Source organism: Dendrobates tinctorius, unplaced genomic scaffold (assembly GCF_039654945.1).
Source record: "Dendrobates tinctorius isolate UK_male_01 unplaced genomic scaffold, ASM3965494v1 ptg000254l, whole genome shotgun sequence".
In the NCBI taxonomy this organism is placed as follows: domain Eukaryota; kingdom Metazoa; phylum Chordata; class Amphibia; order Anura; family Dendrobatidae; genus Dendrobates; species Dendrobates tinctorius.
Genome location: NW_027361921.1, coordinates 4,570,765 through 4,587,989, shown reverse-complemented (window position 1 = coordinate 4,587,989; position 17,225 = coordinate 4,570,765). Strand labels below are relative to the sequence as shown.

The window sequence follows — 17,225 nt, the reverse complement described above, 5'->3', positions numbered from 1 at the left end:
GATGGCTCATTCAATTGCAAAACTTCAAAGCCTTTGTCCTCGATACAGCTTCTGTAAATTTTTCAGTCTTTTAAATGAATGCTCTTCAAAATTGACTTGGCTTCTTAAGTGTTATGACTGAGATTGAAATCTTTTTCCATGTTTCTGCTCTACGTGGAATGGAACTCAAGCTCAATATTGTTTTGCTGCGCTAACCAGTTGAATGTTCGATTGGTGCTTCAATCTTCCTGGGATTTCAAATGCATGCCATCTTCTGGTGCTGTGGCTTAGTTGGTTAAAGCGCCTGTTTAGTAAACAGGAGATCCTGAGTTCGAATCTCAGCAGTGCCTTGTTTTCGTCTCCTCACAAAGAAGCTTCTTATCTTAAAAATAGCTGTTTCACTTGCGACTGATAGTGGAATTATGAGATTTAAATTCTCTTCTATCTAAGAGATATAAAGGAAGAAAGATGGCTTAAAACTAAACCAGTTGATTTAGTTTTGAAATGCCTCCTTTCTATGCATCTCTAATCCGTTTATCCAATGTATCTCACCTTTATGTCCTTTGGCTTAGTTGGTCAAAGAGCCTGTTTAGTAAACAGAAAATCTTGAATTTGAATGCCAGCAGTGCTATTCTTTCTTTATGTCAGTTTGGGGCTTCTTAACTCTCTAAGCAGGCTTTCTAATGTATCACACCTGTTTGTCCTTTGTCTTAGTTGGTCAAAGAGCCTGTTTAGTAAACAGAAAATCTTGAATTTGAATGCCAGCAGTCCTCTTCCTTCTTTATCTCAGTTTAGGGCTGTTTAACTCTCTAAGCAGGCTTTCTAATGTATCACACCTGTTTGTCCTTTGTCTTAGTTGGTCAAAGAGCCTATTTAGTAAATGGAAAATCTTGAATTTGAATGCCAGCAGTCCTTTTCCTTCTTTATCTCAGTTTAGGGCTGTTTAACTCTCTAAGCAGGCTTTTTAATGTTTCGCACCTGTTTGTCCTTTGGCTTAGTTGGTCAAAGAGCCTATTTAGTAAAAGGAAAATCTTGATTTTGAATGTCAGCAGTGCTTTCTATTCTTCATCTCATTTTGTGGGTTTTTACCCCAAAAAGAGGACTTTTACTCTTGTTTGTCATCAAATATTAATTTCCCACAGCCCTAATATAGTGCAATTGAGAAAAAAATTCTCTGCTGTTGAAACACTTTAAAAGGAATTAGAGGATATAATTTTCTTTACAGAATATAGGATGGCATCAAGCTTTACAAATTAAAACCAGTGGATTTACAGATCTGACTCTGCAAAGTTTGATAGCAGCACAAGAGTATTGTAAAATTTCATGCATGAAGTTTCCACCGCTTGGGTTAAAAATGAAAACCAAACAATTCAACATGAAAGAAGAAGCAGATTAATCTGACGAGGATGGGATTCGAACCCATGCATGCAGAGCACAATGGATTAGCAGTCCATCGCCTTAACTACTCAGCCACCTCGTCTACAAAGCGCCCGTGCGTTTAGGTGGGAAGATGTTGAGAGGGTTTTTACCAGTCAGTGTTTTTTCACTGAAGATTGTATGTTGGCTTTTGTCAGAGTTGCCTTATCTTGTCAACTACAGTGCCTGTTGTTTGAAGTTAGCTTGGGGAAAACTCTATCAGAAATGAACCAGTGCTGAGGTTTTTAATATCAATTAGTCATAATTTTTCCTCCTTTTGGTTTTGCCATGGCATTTCTTCAATCTGTCTATTCTGTGTCATAACTTGGAAGCAAAACAAGTCCCAAATTTCAGCTGTGCTAAAAGATGGCTCATTCAATTGCAAAACTTCAAAGCCTTTGTCCTCGATACAGCTTCTGTAAATTTGTCAGTCTTTTAAATGAATGCTCTTCAAAATTTACTTGGCTTCTTAAGTGTTATGACTGAGATTGAAATCTTATTCCATGTTTCTGCTCTACGTGGAATGGAACTCAAGCTCAATATTGTTTTGCTGCGCTAACCAGTTGAATGTTCGATTGGTGCTTCAATCTTCCTTGGATTTCAAATGCATGCCATCTTCTGGTGCTGTGGCTTAGTTGGTTAAAGCGCCTGTCTAGTAAACAGGAGATCCTGAGTTCGAATCTCAGCAGTGCCTTGTTTTCGTCTCCTCACAAAGAAGCTTCCTATCTTAAAAATAGGTGTTTCACTTGCGACTGATAGTGGAATTATGAGATTAAAAATCTCTTCTATCTACGAGATATAAATGAAGAAACATGGCTTCAAGCATGACAATGTAAAACCAGTTGATTTAGTTTTGAAATGCCTCCTTTCTATGCATCTCTAATCCGTTTATCCAATGTATCTCACCTTTATGTCCTTTGGCTTAGTTGGTGAAAGAGCCTGTTTAGTAAACAGAAAATCTTGAATTTGAATGCCAGCAGTGCTATTCTTTCTTTATGTCAGTTTGGGGCTTCTTAACTCTCTATGCAGGCTTTCTAATGTATCACACCTGTTTGTCCTTTGTCTTAGTTGGTCAAAGAGCCTGTTTAGTAAACAGAAAATCTTGAATTTGAATGCCAGCAGTCCTCTTCCTCCTTTATCTCAGTTTAGGGCTGTTTAACTCTCTAAGCAGGCTTTCTAATGTATCACACCTGTTTGTCCTTTGTCTTAGTTGGTCAAAGAGCCTATTTAGTAAATGGAAAATCTTGAATTTGAATGCCAGCAGTCCTTTTCCTTCTTTATCTCAGTTTAGGGCTGTTTAACTCTCTAAGCAGGCTTTTTAATGTTTCGCACCTGTTTGTCCTTTGGCTTAGTTGGTCAAAGAGCCTATTTAGTAAAAGGAAAATCTTGATTTTGAATGTCAGCAGTGCTTTCTATTCTTCATCTCATTTTGTGGGTTTTTACCCCAAAAAGAGGACTTTTACTCTTGTTTGTCATCAAATATTAATTTCCCACAGCCCTAATATAGTGCAATTGAGAAAAAAAATTCTCTGCTGTTGAAACACTTTAAAAGGAATTAGAGGATATAATTTTCTTTACAGAATATAGGATGGCATCAAGCTTTACTAATTAAAACCAGTGGATTTACAGATCTGACTCTGCAAAGTTTGATAGCAGCACAGGAGTATTGTAAACTTTCATGCATGAAGTGTCCACCGCTTGGGTTAAAAATGAAAACCAAACAATTCAACATGAAAGAAGAAGCAGATTAATCCGACGAGGATGGGATTCGAACCCATGCATGCAGAGCACAATGGATTAGCAGTCCATCAACTTAACCACTCGGCCACCTCGTCTACAAAGCGCCCGTGCGTTTAGGTGGGAAGATGTTGAGAGGGTTTTTACCAGTCAGTGTTTTTTCACTGAAGATTGTATGTTGGCTTTTGTCAGAGTTGCCTTATCTCGTCAACTACAGTGCCTGTTGTTTGAAGTTAGCTTGGGGAAAACTCTATCAGAAATGAACCAGTGCTGAGGTTTTTAATATCAATTAGTCATAATTTTTCCTCCTTTTGGTTTTGCCATGGCATTTCTTCAATCTGTCTATTCTGTGTCATAATTTGGAAGCAAAACAAGTCCCAAATTTCAGCTGTGCTAAAAGATGGCTCATTCAATTGCAAAACTTCAAAGCCTTTGTCCTCGATACAGCTTCTGTAAATTTGTCAGTCTTTTAAATGAATGCTCTTCAAAATTTACTTGGCTTCTTAAGTGTTATGACTGAGATTGAAATCTTATTCCATGTTTCTGCTCTACGTGGAATGGAACTCAAGCTCAATATTGTTTTGCTGCGCTAACCAGTTGAATGTTCGATTGGTGCTTCAATCTTCCTTGGATTTCAAATGCATGCCATCTTCTGGTGCTGTGGCTTAGTTGGTTAAAGCTAGTGGAATTATGAGATTAAAAATCTCTTCTATCTAAGAGATATAAAGGAAGAAAGATGGCTTCAAGCATGACAATGTAAAACCAGTTGATTTAGTTTTGAAATGCCTCCTTTCTATGCATCTCTAATCCGTTTATTCAATGTATCTCACCTTTATGTCCTTTGGCTTAGTTGGTCAAAGAGCCTGTTTAGTAAACAGAAAATCTTGAATTTGAATGCCAGCAGTGCTATTCTTACTTTATGTCAGTTTGGGGCTTCTTAACTCTCTAAGCAGGCTTTCTAATGTATCACACCTGTTTGTCCTTTGTCTTAGTTGGTCAAAGAGCCTGTTTAGTAAACAGAAAATCTTGAATTTGAATGCCAGCAGTCCTCTTCCTTCTTTATCTCAGTTTAGGGCTGTTTAACTCTCTAAGCAGGCTTTCTAATGTATCACACCTGTTTGTCCTTTGTCTTAGTTGGTCAAAGAGCCTATTTAGTAAATGGAAAATCTTGAATTTGAATGCCAGCAGTCCTTTTCCTTCTTTATCTCAGTTTAGGGCTGTTTAACTCTCTAAGCAGGCTTTTTAATGTTTCGCACCTGTTTGTCCTTTGGCTTAGTTGGTCAAAGAGCCTATTTAGTAAAAGGAAAATCTTGATTTTGAATGTCAGCAGTGCTTTCTATTCTTCATCTCATTTTGTGGGTTTTTACCCCAAAAAGAGGACTTTTACTCTTGTTTGTCATCAAATATTAATTTCACACAGCCCTAATATAGTGCAATTGAGAAAAAAAATTCTCTGCTGTTGAAACACTTTAAAAGGAATTAGAGGATATAATTTTCTTTACAGAATATAGGATGGCATCAAGCTTTACCAATTAAAACCAGTGGATTTACAGGTCTGACTCTGCAAAGTTTGATAGCAGCACAGGAGTATTGTAAACTTTCATGCTTGAAGGGTTCCACTGCTTGGGTTAAAAATGAAAACCAAACCATTCAACATGAAAGAAGAAGCAGATTAATCCGACGAGGATGGGATTCGAACCCATGCATGCAGAGCACAATGGATTAGCAGTCCATCACCTTAACCCCTCGGCCACCTCGTCTACAAAGCGCCCGTGCGTTTAGGTGGGAAGATGTTGAGAGGGTTTTTACCAGTCAGTGTTTTTTCACTGAAGATTGTATGTTGGCTTTTGTCAGAGTTGCCTTATCTCGTCAACTACAGTGCCTGTTGTTTGAAGTTAGCTTGGGGAAAACTCTATCAGAAATGAACCAGTGCTGAGGTTTTTAATATCAATTAGTCATAATTTTTCCTCCTTTTGGTTTTGCCATGGCATTTCTTCAATCTGTCTATTCTGTGTCATAACTTGGAAGCAAAACAAGTCCCAAATTTCAGCTGTGCTAAAAGATGGCTCATTCAATTGCAAAACTTCAAAGCCTTTGTCCTCGATACAGATTCTGTCAATTTGTCAGTCTTTTAAATGAATGCTCTTCAAAATTTACTTGGCTTCTTAAGTGTTATGACTGAGATTGAAATCTTATTCCATGTTTCTGCTCTACGTGGAATGGAACTCAAGCTCAATATTGTTTTGCTGCGCTAACCAGTTGAATGTTCGATTGGTGCTTCAATCTTCCTTGGATTTCAAATGCATGCCATCTTCTGGTGCTGTGGCTTAGTTTGTTAAAGCGCCTGTCTAGTAAACAGGAGATCCTGAGTTCGAATCTCAGCAGTGCCTTGTTTTCGTCTCCTCACAAAGAAGCTTCCTATCTTAAAAATAGGTGTTTCACTTGCGACTGATAGTGGAATTATGAGATTAAAAATCTCTTCTATCTAAGAGATATAAAGGAAGAAAGATGGCTTCAAGCATGACAATGTAAAACCAGTTGAGTTAGTTTTGAAATGCCTCCTTTCTATGCATCTCTAATCCGTTTATTCAATGTATCTCACCTTTATGTCCTTTGGCTTAGTTGGTCAAAGAGCCTGTTTAGTAAACAGAAAATCTTGAATTTGAATGCCAGCAGTGCTATTCTTTCTTTATGTCAGTTTGGGGCTTCTTAACTCTCTAAGCAGGCTTTCTAATGTATCACACCTGTTTGTCCTTTGTCTTAGTTGGTCAAAGAGCCTGTTTAGTAAACAGAAAATCTTGAATTTGAATGCCAGCAGTCCTCTTCCTTCTTTATCTCAGTTTAGGGCTGTTTAACTCTCTAAGCAGGCTTTCTAATGTATCACACCTGTTTGTCCTTTGTCTTAGTTGGTCAAAGAGCCTATTTAGTAAATGGAAAATCTTGAATTTGAATGCCAGCAGTCCTTTTCCTTCTTTATCTCAGTTTAGGGCTGTTTAACTCTCTAAGCAGGCTTTTTAATGTTTCGCACCTGTTTGTCCTTTGGCTTAGTTGGTCAAAGAGCCTATTTAGTAAAAGGAAAATCTTGATTTTGAATGTCAGCAGTGCTTTCTATTCTTCATCTCATTTTGTGGGTTTTTACCCCAAAAAGAGGACTTTTACTCTTGTTTGTCATCAAATATTAATTTCCCACAGCCCTAATATAGTGCAATTGAGAAAAAAAATTCTCTGCTGTTGAAACACTTTAAAAGGAATTAGAGGATATAATTTTCTTTACAGAATATAGGATGGCATCAAGCTTTACCAATTAAAACGAGTGGATTTACAGGTCTGACTCTGCAAAGTTTGATAGCAGCACAGGAGTATTGTAAACTTTCATGCTTGAAGGGTTCCACTGCTTGGATTAAAAATGAAAACCAAACCATTCAACATGAAAGAAGAAGCAGATTAATCCGACGAGGATGGGATTTGAACCCATGCATGCAGAGCACAATGGATTAGCAGTCCATCGCCTTAACCACTCGGCCACCTCCTCTACATAGCGCCCGTTCGTTTAGGTGGGAAGATGTTGAGAGGGTTTTTACCAGTCAGTGTTTTTTCACTGAAGATTGTATGTTGGCTTTTGTCAGAGTTGCCTTATCTCGTCAACTACAGTGCCTGTTGTTTGAAGTTAGCTTGGGGAAAACTCTATCAGAAATGAACCAGTGCTGAGGTTTTTAATATCAATTAGTCATAATTTTTCCTCCTTTTGGTTTTGCCATGGCATTTCTTCAATCTGTCTATTCTGTGTCATAACTTGGAAGCAAAACAAGTCCCAAATTTCAGCTGTGCTAAAAGATGGCTCATTCAATTGCAAAACTTCAAAGCCTTTGTCCTCGATACAGCTTCTGTAAATTTGTCAGTCTTTTAAATGAATGCTCTTCAAAATTTACTTGGCTTCTTAAGTGTTATGACTGAGATTGAAATCTTATTCCATGTTTCTGCTCTACGTGGAATGGAACTCAAGCTCAATATTGTTTTGCTGCGCTAACCAGTTGAATGTTCGATTGGTGCTTCAATCTTCCTTGGATTTCAAATGCATGCCATCTTCTGGTGCTGTGGCTTAGTTTGTTAAAGCGCCTGTCTAGTAAACAGGAGATCCTGAGTTCGAATCTCAGCAGTGCCTTGTTTTCGTCTCCTCACAAAGAAGCTTCCTATCTTAAAAATAGGTGTTTCACTTGCGACTGATAGTGGAATTATGAGATTAAAAATCTCTTCTATCTAAGAGATATAAAGGAAGAAAGATGGCTTCAAGCATGACAATGTAAAACCAGTTGATTTAGTTTTGAAATGCCTCCTTTCTATGCATCTCTAATCCGTTTATTCAATGTATCTCACCTTTATGTCCTTTGGCTTAGTTGGTCAAAGAGCCTGTTTAGTAAACAGAAAATCTTGAATTTGAATGCCAGCAGTGCTATTCTTTCTTTATGTCAGTTTGGGGCTTCTTAACTCTCTAAGCAGGCTTTCTAATGTATCACACCTGTTTGTCCTTTGTCTTAGTTGGTCAAAGAGCCTGTTTAGTAAACAGAAAATCTTGAATTTGAATGCCAGCAGTCCTCTTCCTTCTTTATCTCAGTTTAGGGCTGTTTAACTCTCTAAGCAGGCTTTCTAATGTATCACACCTGTTTGTCCTTTGTCTTAGTTGGTCAAAGAGCCTATTTAGTAAATGGAAAATCTTGAATTTGAATGCCAGCAGTCCTTTTCCTTCTTTATCTCAGTTTAGGGCTGTTTAACTCTCTAAGCAGGCTTTTTAATGTTTCGCACCTGTTTGTCCTTTGGCTTAGTTGGTCAAAGAGCCTATTTAGTAAAAGGAAAATCTTGATTTTGAATGTCAGCAGTGCTTTCTATTCTTCATCTCATTTTGTGGGTTTTTACCCCAAAAAGAGGACTTTTACTCTTGTTTGTCATCAAATATTAATTTCCCACAGCCCTAATATAGTGCATTTGAGAAAAAAAATTCTCTGCTGTTGAAACACTTTAAAAGGAATTAGAGGATATAATTTTCTTTACAGAATATAGGATGGCATCAAGCTTTACCAATTAAAACCAGTGGATTTACAGGTCTGACTCTGCAAAGTTTGATAGCAGCACAGGAGTATTGTAAACTTTCATGCTTGAAGGGTTCCACTGCTTGGGTTAAAAATGAAAACCAAACCATTCAACATGAAAGAAGAAGCAGATTAATCCGACGACCCATGCATGCAGAGCACAATGGATTAGCAGTCCATCACCTTAACCACTCGGCCACCTCGTCTACATAGCGCCCATGCGTTTAGGTGGGAAGATGTTGAGAGGGTTTTTACCAGTCAGTGTTTTTTCACTGAAGATTGTATGTTGGCTTTTGTCAGAGTTGCCTTATCTCGTCAACTACAGTGCCTGTTGTTTGAAGTTAGCTTGGGGAAAACTCTATCAGAAATGAACCAGTGCTGAGGTTTTTAATATCAATTAGTCATAATTTTTCCTCCTTTTGGTTTTGCCATGGCATTTCTTCAATCTGTCTATTCTGTGTCATAACTTGGAAGCAAAACAAGTCCCAAATTTCAGCTGTGCTAAAAGATGGCTCATTCAATTGCAAAACTTCAAAGCCTTTGTCCTCGATACAGCTTCTGTAAATTTGTCAGTCTTTTAAATGAATGCTCTTCAAAATTTACTTGGCTTCTTAAGTGTTATGACTGAGATTGAAATCTTATTCCATGTTTCTGCTCTACGTGGAATGGAACTCAAGCTCAATATTGTTTTGCTGCGCTAACCAGTTGAATGTTCGATTGGTGCTTCAATCTTCCTTGGATTTCAAATGCATGCCATCTTCTGGTGCTGTGGCTTAGTTGGTTAAAGCGCCTGTCTAGTAAACAGGCGATCCTGAGTTCGAATCTCAGCAGTGCCTTGTTTTCGTCTCCTCACAAAGAAGCTTCCTATCTTAAAAATAGGTGTTTCACTTGCGACTGATAGTGCAATTATGAGATTAAAAATCTCTTCTATCTAAGAGATATAAAGGAAGAAAGTTGATTTAGTTTTGAAATGCCTCCTTTCTATGCATCTCTAATCCGTTTATCCAATGTATCTCACCTTTATGTCCTTTGGCTTAGTTGGTCAAAGAGCCTGTTTAGTAAACAGAAAATCTTGAATTTGAATGCCAGCAGTGCTATTCTTTCTTTATGTCAGTTTGGGGCTTCTTAACTCTCTATGCAGGCTTTCTAATGTATCACACCTGTTTGTCCTTTGTCTTAGTTGGTCAAAGAGCCTGTTTAGTAAACAGAAAATCTTGAATTTGAATGCCAGCAGTCCTCTTCCTTCTTTATCTCAGTTTAGGGCTGTTTAACTCTCTAAGCAGGCTTTCTAATGTATCACACCTGTTTGTCCTTTGTCTTAGTTGGTCAAAGAGCCTATTTAGTAAATGGAAAATCTTGAATTTGAATGCCAGCAGTCCTTTTCCTTCTTTATCTCAGTTTAGGGCTGTTTAACTCTCTAAGCAGGCTTTTTAATGTTTCGCACCTGTTTGTCCTTTGGCTTAGTTGGTCAAAGAGCCTATTTAGTAAAAGGAAAATCTTGATTTTGAATGTCAGCAGTGCTTTCTATTCTTCATCTCATTTTGTGGGTTTTTACCCCAAAAAGAGGACTTTTACTCTTGTTTGTCATCAAATATTAATTTCCCACAGCCCTAATATAGTGCAATTGAGAAAAAAAATTCTCTGCTGTTGAAACACTTTAAAAGGAATTAGAGGATATAATTTTCTTTACAGAATATAGGATGGCATCAAGCTTTACAAATTAAAACCAGTGGTTTTACAGATCTGACTCTGCAAAGTTTGATAGCAGCACAGGAGTTGGTCAAAGAGCCTGTTTAGTAAACAGAAAATCTTGAATTTGAATGCCAGCAGTCCTCTTCCTTCTTTATCTCAGTTTAGGGCTGTTTAACTCTCTAAGCAGGCTTTCTAATGTATCACACCTGTTTGTCCTTTGTCTTAGTTGGTCAAAGAGCCTATTTAGTAAATGGAAAATCTTGAATTTGAATGCCAGCAGTCCTTTTCCTTCTTTATCTCAGTTTAGGGCTGTTTAACTCTCTAAGCAGGCTTTTTAATGTTTCGCACCTGTTTGTCCTTTGGCTTAGTTGGTCAAAGAGCCTATTTAGTAAAAGGAAAATCTTGATTTTGAATGTCAGCAGTGCTTTCTATTCTTCATCTCATTTTGTGGGTTTTTACCCCAAAAAGAGGACTTTTACTCTTGTTTGTCATCAAATATTAATTTCCCACAGCCCTAATATAGTGCAATTGAGAAAAAAAATTCTCTGCTGTTGAAACACTTTAAAAGGAATTAGAGGATATAATTTTCTTTACAGAATATAGGATGGCATCAAGCTTTACCAATTAAAACCAGTGGATTTACAGGTCTGACTCTGCAAAGTTTGATAGCAGCACAGGAGTATTGTAAACTTTCATGCTTGAAGGGTTCCACTGCTTGGGTTAAAAATGAAAACCAAACCATTCAAAATGAAAGAAGAAGCAGATTAATCCGACGAGGATGGGATTCGAACCCATGCATGCAGAGCACAATGGATTAGCAGTCCATCCCCTTAACCACTCGGCCACCTCGTCTACATAGCGCCCGTGCGTTTAGGTGGGAAGATGTTGAGAGGGTTTTTACCAGTCAGTGTTTTTTCACTGAAGATTATATGTTGGCTTTTGTCAGAGTTGCCTTATCTCGTCAACTACAGTGCCTGTTGTTTGAAGTTAGCTTGGGGAAAACTCTATCAGAAATGAACCAGTGCTGAGGTTTTTAATATCAATTAGTCATAATTTTTCCTCATTTTGGTTTTGCCATGGCATTTCTTCAATCTGTCTATTCTGTGTCATAACTTGGAAGCAAAACAAGTCCCAAATTTCAGCTGTGCTAAAAGATGGCTCATTCAATTGCAAAACTTCAAAGCCTTTGTCCTCGATACAGCTTCTGTAAATTTGTCAGTCTTTTAAATGAATGCTCTTCAAAATTTACTTGGCTTCTTAAGTGTTATGACTGAGATTGAAATCTTATTCCATGTTTCTGCTCTACGTGGAATGGAACTCAAGCTCAATATTGTTTTGCTGCGCTAACCAGTTGAATGTTCGATTGGTGCTTCAATCTTCCTTGGATTTCAAATGCATGCCATCTTCTGGTGCTGTGGCTTAGTTTGTTAAAGCGCCTGTCTAGTAAACAGGAGATCCTGAGTTTGAATCTAAGCAGTGCCTTGTTTTCATCTCCTCACAAAGAAGCTTCCTATCTTAAAAATAGGTGTTTCACTTGCGACTGATAGTGCAATTATTAGATTAAAAATCTCTTCTATCTAAGAGATATAAAGGAAGAAAGATGACTTCAAGCATGACAATGTAAAACCAGTTGATTTTGTTTTGAAATGCCTCCTTTCTATGCATCTCTAATCCGTTTATTCAATGTATCTCACCTTTATGTCCTTTGGCTTAGTTGGTCAAAGAACCTGTTTAGTAAACAGAAAATCTTGAATTTGAATGCCAGCAGTGCTATTCTTTCTTTATGTCAGTTTGGGGCTTCTTAACTCTCTAAGCAGGCTTTCTAATGTATCACACCTGTTTGTCCTTTGTCTTAGTTGGTCAAAGAGCCTGTTTAGTAAACAGAAAATCTTGAATTTGAATGCCAGCAGTCCTCTTCCTTCTTTATCTCAGTTTAGGGCTGTTTAACTCTCTAAGCAGGCTTTCTAATGTATCACACCTGTTTGTCCTTTGTCTTAGTTGGTCAAAGAGCCTATTTAGTAAATGGAAAATCTTGAATTTGAATGCCAGCAGTCCTTTTCCTTCTTTATCTCAGTTTAGGGCTGTTTAACTCTCTAAGCAGGCTTTTTAATGTTTCGCACCTGTTTGTCCTTTGGCTTAGTTGGTCAAAGAGCCTATTTAGTAAAAGGAAAATCTTGATTTTGAATGTCAGCAGTGCTTTCTATTCTTCATCTCATTTTGTGGGTTTTTACCCCAAAAAGAGGACTTTTACTCTTGTTTGTCATCAAATATTAATTTCCCACAGCCCTAATATAGTGCAATTGAGAAAAAAAATTCTCTGCTGTTGAAACACTTTAAAAGGAATTAGAGGATATAATTTTCTTTACAGAATATAGGATGGCATCAAGCTTTACAAATTAAAACCAGTGGATTTACAGATCTGACTCTGCAAAGTTTGATAGCAGCACAGGAGTATTGTAAACTTTCATGCTTGAAGTGTCCACCACTTGGGTTAAAAATGAAAACCAAACCATTCAACATGAAAGAAGAAGCAGATTAATCCGACGAGGATGGGATTCGAACCCATGCATGCTGAGCACAATGGATTAGCAGTCCATCGCCTTAACCACTCGGCCACCTCATCTACATAGCGCCTGTGCGTTTAGGTGGGAAGATGTTGAGAGGGTTTTTACCAGTGTTTTTTCACTGAAGATTGTATGTTGGCTTTTGTCAGAGTTGCCTTATCTCGTCAACTACAGTGCCTGTTGTTTGAAGTTAGCTTGGGGAAAACTCTATCAGAAATGAACCAGTGCTGAGGTTTTTAATATCAATTAGTCATAATTTTTCCTCCTTTTGGTTTTGCCATGGCATTTCTTCAATCTGTCTATTCTGTGTCATAACTTGGAAGCAAAACAAGTCCCAAATTTCAGCTGTGCTAAAAGATGGCTCATTCAATTGCAAAACTTCAAAGCCTTTGTCCTCGATACAGCTTCTGTAAATTTGTCAGTCTTTTAAATGAATGCTCTTCAAAATTTACTTGGCTTCTTAAGTGTTATGACTGAGATTGAAATCTTATTCCATGTTTCTGCTCTACGTGGAATGGAACTCAAGCTCAATATTGTTTTGCTGCGCTAACCAGTTGAATGTTCGATTGGTGCTTCAATCTTCCTTGGATTTCAAATGCATGCCATCTTCTGGTGCTGTGGCTTAGTTGGTTAAAGCGCCTGTCTAGTAAACAGGCGATCCTGAGTTCGAATCTCAGCAGTGCCTTGTTTTCGTCTCCTCACAAAGAAGCTTCCTATCTTAAAAATAGGTGTTTCACTTGCGACTGATAGTGCAATTATGAGATTAAAAATCTCTTCTATCTAAGAGATATAAAGGAAGAAAGTTGATTTAGTTTTGAAATGCCTCCTTTCTATGCATCTCTAATCCGTTTATCCAATGTATCTCACCTTTATGTCCTTTGGCTTAGTTGGTCAAAGAGCCTGTTTAGTAAACAGAAAATCTTGAATTTGAATGCCAGCAGTGCTATTCTTTCTTTATGTCAGTTTGGGGCTTCTTAACTCTCTATGCAGGCTTTCTAATGTATCACACCTGTTTGTCCTTTGTCTTAGTTGGTCAAAGAGCCTGTTTAGTAAACAGAAAATCTTGAATTTGAATGCCAGCAGTCCTCTTCCTTCTTTATCTCAGTTTAGGGCTGTTTAACTCTCTAAGCAGGCTTTCTAATGTATCACACCTGTTTGTCCTTTGTCTTAGTTGGTCAAAGAGCCTATTTAGTAAATGGAAAATCTTGAATTTGAATGCCAGCAGTCCTTTTCCTTCTTTATCTCAGTTTAGGGCTGTTTAACTCTCTAAGCAGGCTTTTTAATGTTTCGCACCTGTTTGTCCTTTGGCTTAGTTGGTCAAAGAGCCTATTTAGTAAAAGGAAAATCTTGATTTTGAATGTCAGCAGTGCTTTCTATTCTTCATCTCATTTTGTGGGTTTTTACCCCAAAAAGAGGACTTTTACTCTTGTTTGTCATCAAATATTAATTTCCCACAGCCCTAATATAGTGCAATTGAGAAAAAAAATTCTCTGCTGTTGAAACACTTTAAAAGGAATTAGAGGATATAATTTTCTTTACAGAATATAGGATGGCATCAAGCTTTACAAATTAAAACCAGTGGATTTACAGATCTGACTCTGCAAAGTTTGATAGCAGCACAGGAGTATTGTAAACTTTCATGCTTGAAGTGTCCACCACTTGGGTTAAAAATGAAAACCAAACCATTCAACATGAAAGAAGAAGCAGATTAATCCGACGAGGATGGTATTCGAACCCATGCATGCAGAGCACAATGGATTAGCTGTCCATAGCCTTAACCACTCGGCCACCTCGTCTACATAGCACCTGTGCGTTTAGGTGGGAAGATGTTGAGAGGGTTTTTACCAGTCAGTGTTTTTTCACTGAAGATTGTATGTTGGCTTTTGTCAGAGATGCCTTATCTCGTCAACTACAGTGCCTTATCTTGTCAACTACAGTGCCTGTTGTTTGAAGTTAGCTTGGGGAAAACTCTATCAGAAATGAACCAGTGCTGAGGTTTTTAATATCAATTAGTCATAATTTTTCCTCCTTTTGGTTTTGCCATGGCATTTCTTCAATCTGTCTATTCTGTGTCATAACTTGGAAGCAAAACAAGTCCCAAATTTCAGCTGTGCTAAAAAATGGCTCATTCAATTGCAAAACTTCAAAGCCTTTGTCCTCGATACAGCTTCTGTAAATTTGTCAGCCTTTTAAATGAATCCTCTTCAAAATTTACTTGGCTTCTTAAGTGTTATGACTGAGATTGAAATCTTATTCCATGTTTCTGCTCTACGTGGAATGGAACTCAAGCTCAATATTGTTTTGCTGCGCTAACCAGTTGAATGTTCGATTGGTGCTTCAATCTTCCTTGGATTTCAAATGCATGCCATCTTTTGGTGCTGTGGCTTAGTTGGTTAAAGCGCCTGTCTAGTAAACAGGAGATCCTGTGTTCGAATCTCAGCAGTGCCTTGTTTTCATCTCCTCACAAAGAAGCTTCCTATCTTAAAAATAGGTGTTTCACTTGCGACTGATCGTGCAATTATGAGATTAAAAATCTCTTCTATCTAAGAGATATAAAGGAAGAAAGATGACTTCAAGCATGACAATGTAAAACCAGTTGATTTTGTTTTGAAATGCCTCCTTTCTATGCATCTCTAATCCGTTTATTCAATGTATCTCACCTTTATGTCCTTTGGCTTAGTTGGTCAAAGAACCTGTTTAGTAAACAGAAAATCTTGAATTTGAATGCCAGCAGTGCTATTCTTTCTTTATGTCAGTTTGGGGCTTCTTAACTCTCTAAGCAGGCTTTCTAATGTATCACACCTGTTTGTCCTTTGTCTTAGTTGGTCAAAGAGCCTGTTTAGTAAACAGAAAATCTTGAATTTGAATGCCAGCAGTCCTCTTCCTTCTTTATCTCAGTTTAGGGCTGTTTAACTCTCTAAGCAGGCTTTCTAATGTATCACACCTGTTTGTCCTTTGTCTTAGTTGGTCAAAGAGCCTATTTAGTAAATGGAAAATCTTGAATTTGAATGCCAGCAGTCCTTTTCCTTCTTTATCTCAGTTTAGGGCTGTTTAACTCTCTAAGCAGGCTTTTTAATGTTTCGCACCTGTTTGTCCTTTGGCTTAGTTGGTCAAAGAGCCTATTTAGTAAAAGGAAAATCTTGATTTTGAATGTCAGCAGTGCTTTCTATTCTTCATCTCATTTTGTGGGTTTTTACCCCAAAAAGAGGACTTTTACTCTTGTTTGTCATCAAATATTAATTTCCCACAGCCCTAATATAGTGCAATTGAGAAAAAAAATTCTCTGCTGTTGAAACACTTTAAAAGGAATTAGAGGATATAATTTTCTTTACAGAATATAGGATGGCATCAAGCTTTACAAATTAAAACCAGTGGATTTACAGATCTGACTCTGCAAAGTTTGATAGCAGCACAGGAGTATTGTAAACTTTCATGCTTGAAGTGTCCACCACTTGGGTTAAAAATGAAAACCAAACCATTCAACATGAAAGAAGAAGCAGATTAATCCAACGAGGATGGGATTCGAACCCATGCATGCTGAGCACAATGGATTAGCAGTCCATCGCCTTAACCACTCATCCACCTCATCTACATAGCGCCTGTGCGTTTAGGTGGGAAGATGTTGAGAGGGTTTTTACCAGTGTTTTTTCACTGAAGATTGTATGTTGGCTTTTGTCAGAGTTGCCTTATCTCGTCAACTACAGTGCCTGTTGTTTGAAGTTAGCTTGGGGAAAACTCTATCAGAAATGAACCAGTGCTGAGGTTTTTAATATCAATTAGTCATAATTTTTCCTCCTTTTGGTTTTGCCATGGCATTTCTTCAATCTGTCTATTCTGTGTCATAACTTGGAAGCAAAACAAGTCCCAAATTTCAGCTGTGCTAAAAGATGGCTCATTCAATTGCAAAACTTCAAAGCCTTTGTCCTCGATACAGCTTCTGTAAATTTGTCAGTCTTTTAAATGAATGCTCTTCAAAATTTACTTGGCTTCTTAAGTGTTATGACTGAGATTGAAATCTTATTCCATGTTTCTGCTCTACGTGGAATGGAACTCAAGCTCAATATTGTTTTGCTGCGCTAACCAGTTGAATGTTCGATTGGTGCTTCAATCTTCCTTGGATTTCAAATGCATGCCATCTTCTGGTGCTGTGGCTTAGTTGGTTAAAGCGCCTGTCTAGTAAACAGGCGATCCTGAGTTCGAATCTCAGCAGTGCCTTGTTTTCGTCTCCTCACAAAGAAGCTTCCTATCTTAAAAATAGGTGTTTCACTTGCGACTGATAGTGCAATTATGAGATTAAAAATCTCTTCTATCTAAGAGATATAAAGGAAGAAAGTTGATTTAGTTTTGAAATGCCTCCTTTCTATGCATCTCTAATCCGTTTATCCAATGTATCTCACCTTTATGTCCTTTGGCTTAGTTGGTCAAAGAGCCTGTTTAGTAAACAGAAAATCTTGAATTTGAATGCCAGCAGTGCTATTCTTTCTTTATGTCAGTTTGGGGCTTCTTAACTCTCTATGCAGGCTTTCTAATGTATCACACCTGTTTGTCCTTTGTCTTAGTTGGTCAAAGAGCCTGTTTAGTAAACAGAAAATCTTGAATTTGAATGCCAGCAGTCCTCTTCCTTCTTTATCTCAGTTTAGGGCTGTTTAACTCTCTAAGCAGGCTTTCTAATGTATCACACCTGTTTGTCCTTTGTCTTAGTTGGTCAAAGAGCCTATTTAGTAAATGGAAAATCTTGAATTTGAATGCCAGC

At 37.7% G+C, this 17,225-nt stretch overlaps 2 non-coding genes across 2 annotated transcripts; one reads left to right on the top strand and one right to left on the bottom strand.

Annotated features, from left to right (window-relative positions):
• Positions 1-2,015: 2,015 nt before the first annotated feature.
• TRNAT-AGU (transfer RNA threonine (anticodon AGU)) lies at positions 2,016-2,089 on the top strand. The gene has a single exon. It is a non-coding gene; the product is annotated as a tRNA-Thr (tRNA).
• Positions 2,090-12,449: 10,360 nt separating this feature from the next.
• TRNAS-GCU (transfer RNA serine (anticodon GCU)) lies at positions 12,450-12,531 on the bottom strand. The gene has a single exon. It is a non-coding gene; the product is annotated as a tRNA-Ser (tRNA).
• Positions 12,532-17,225: the final 4,694 nt, after the last annotated feature.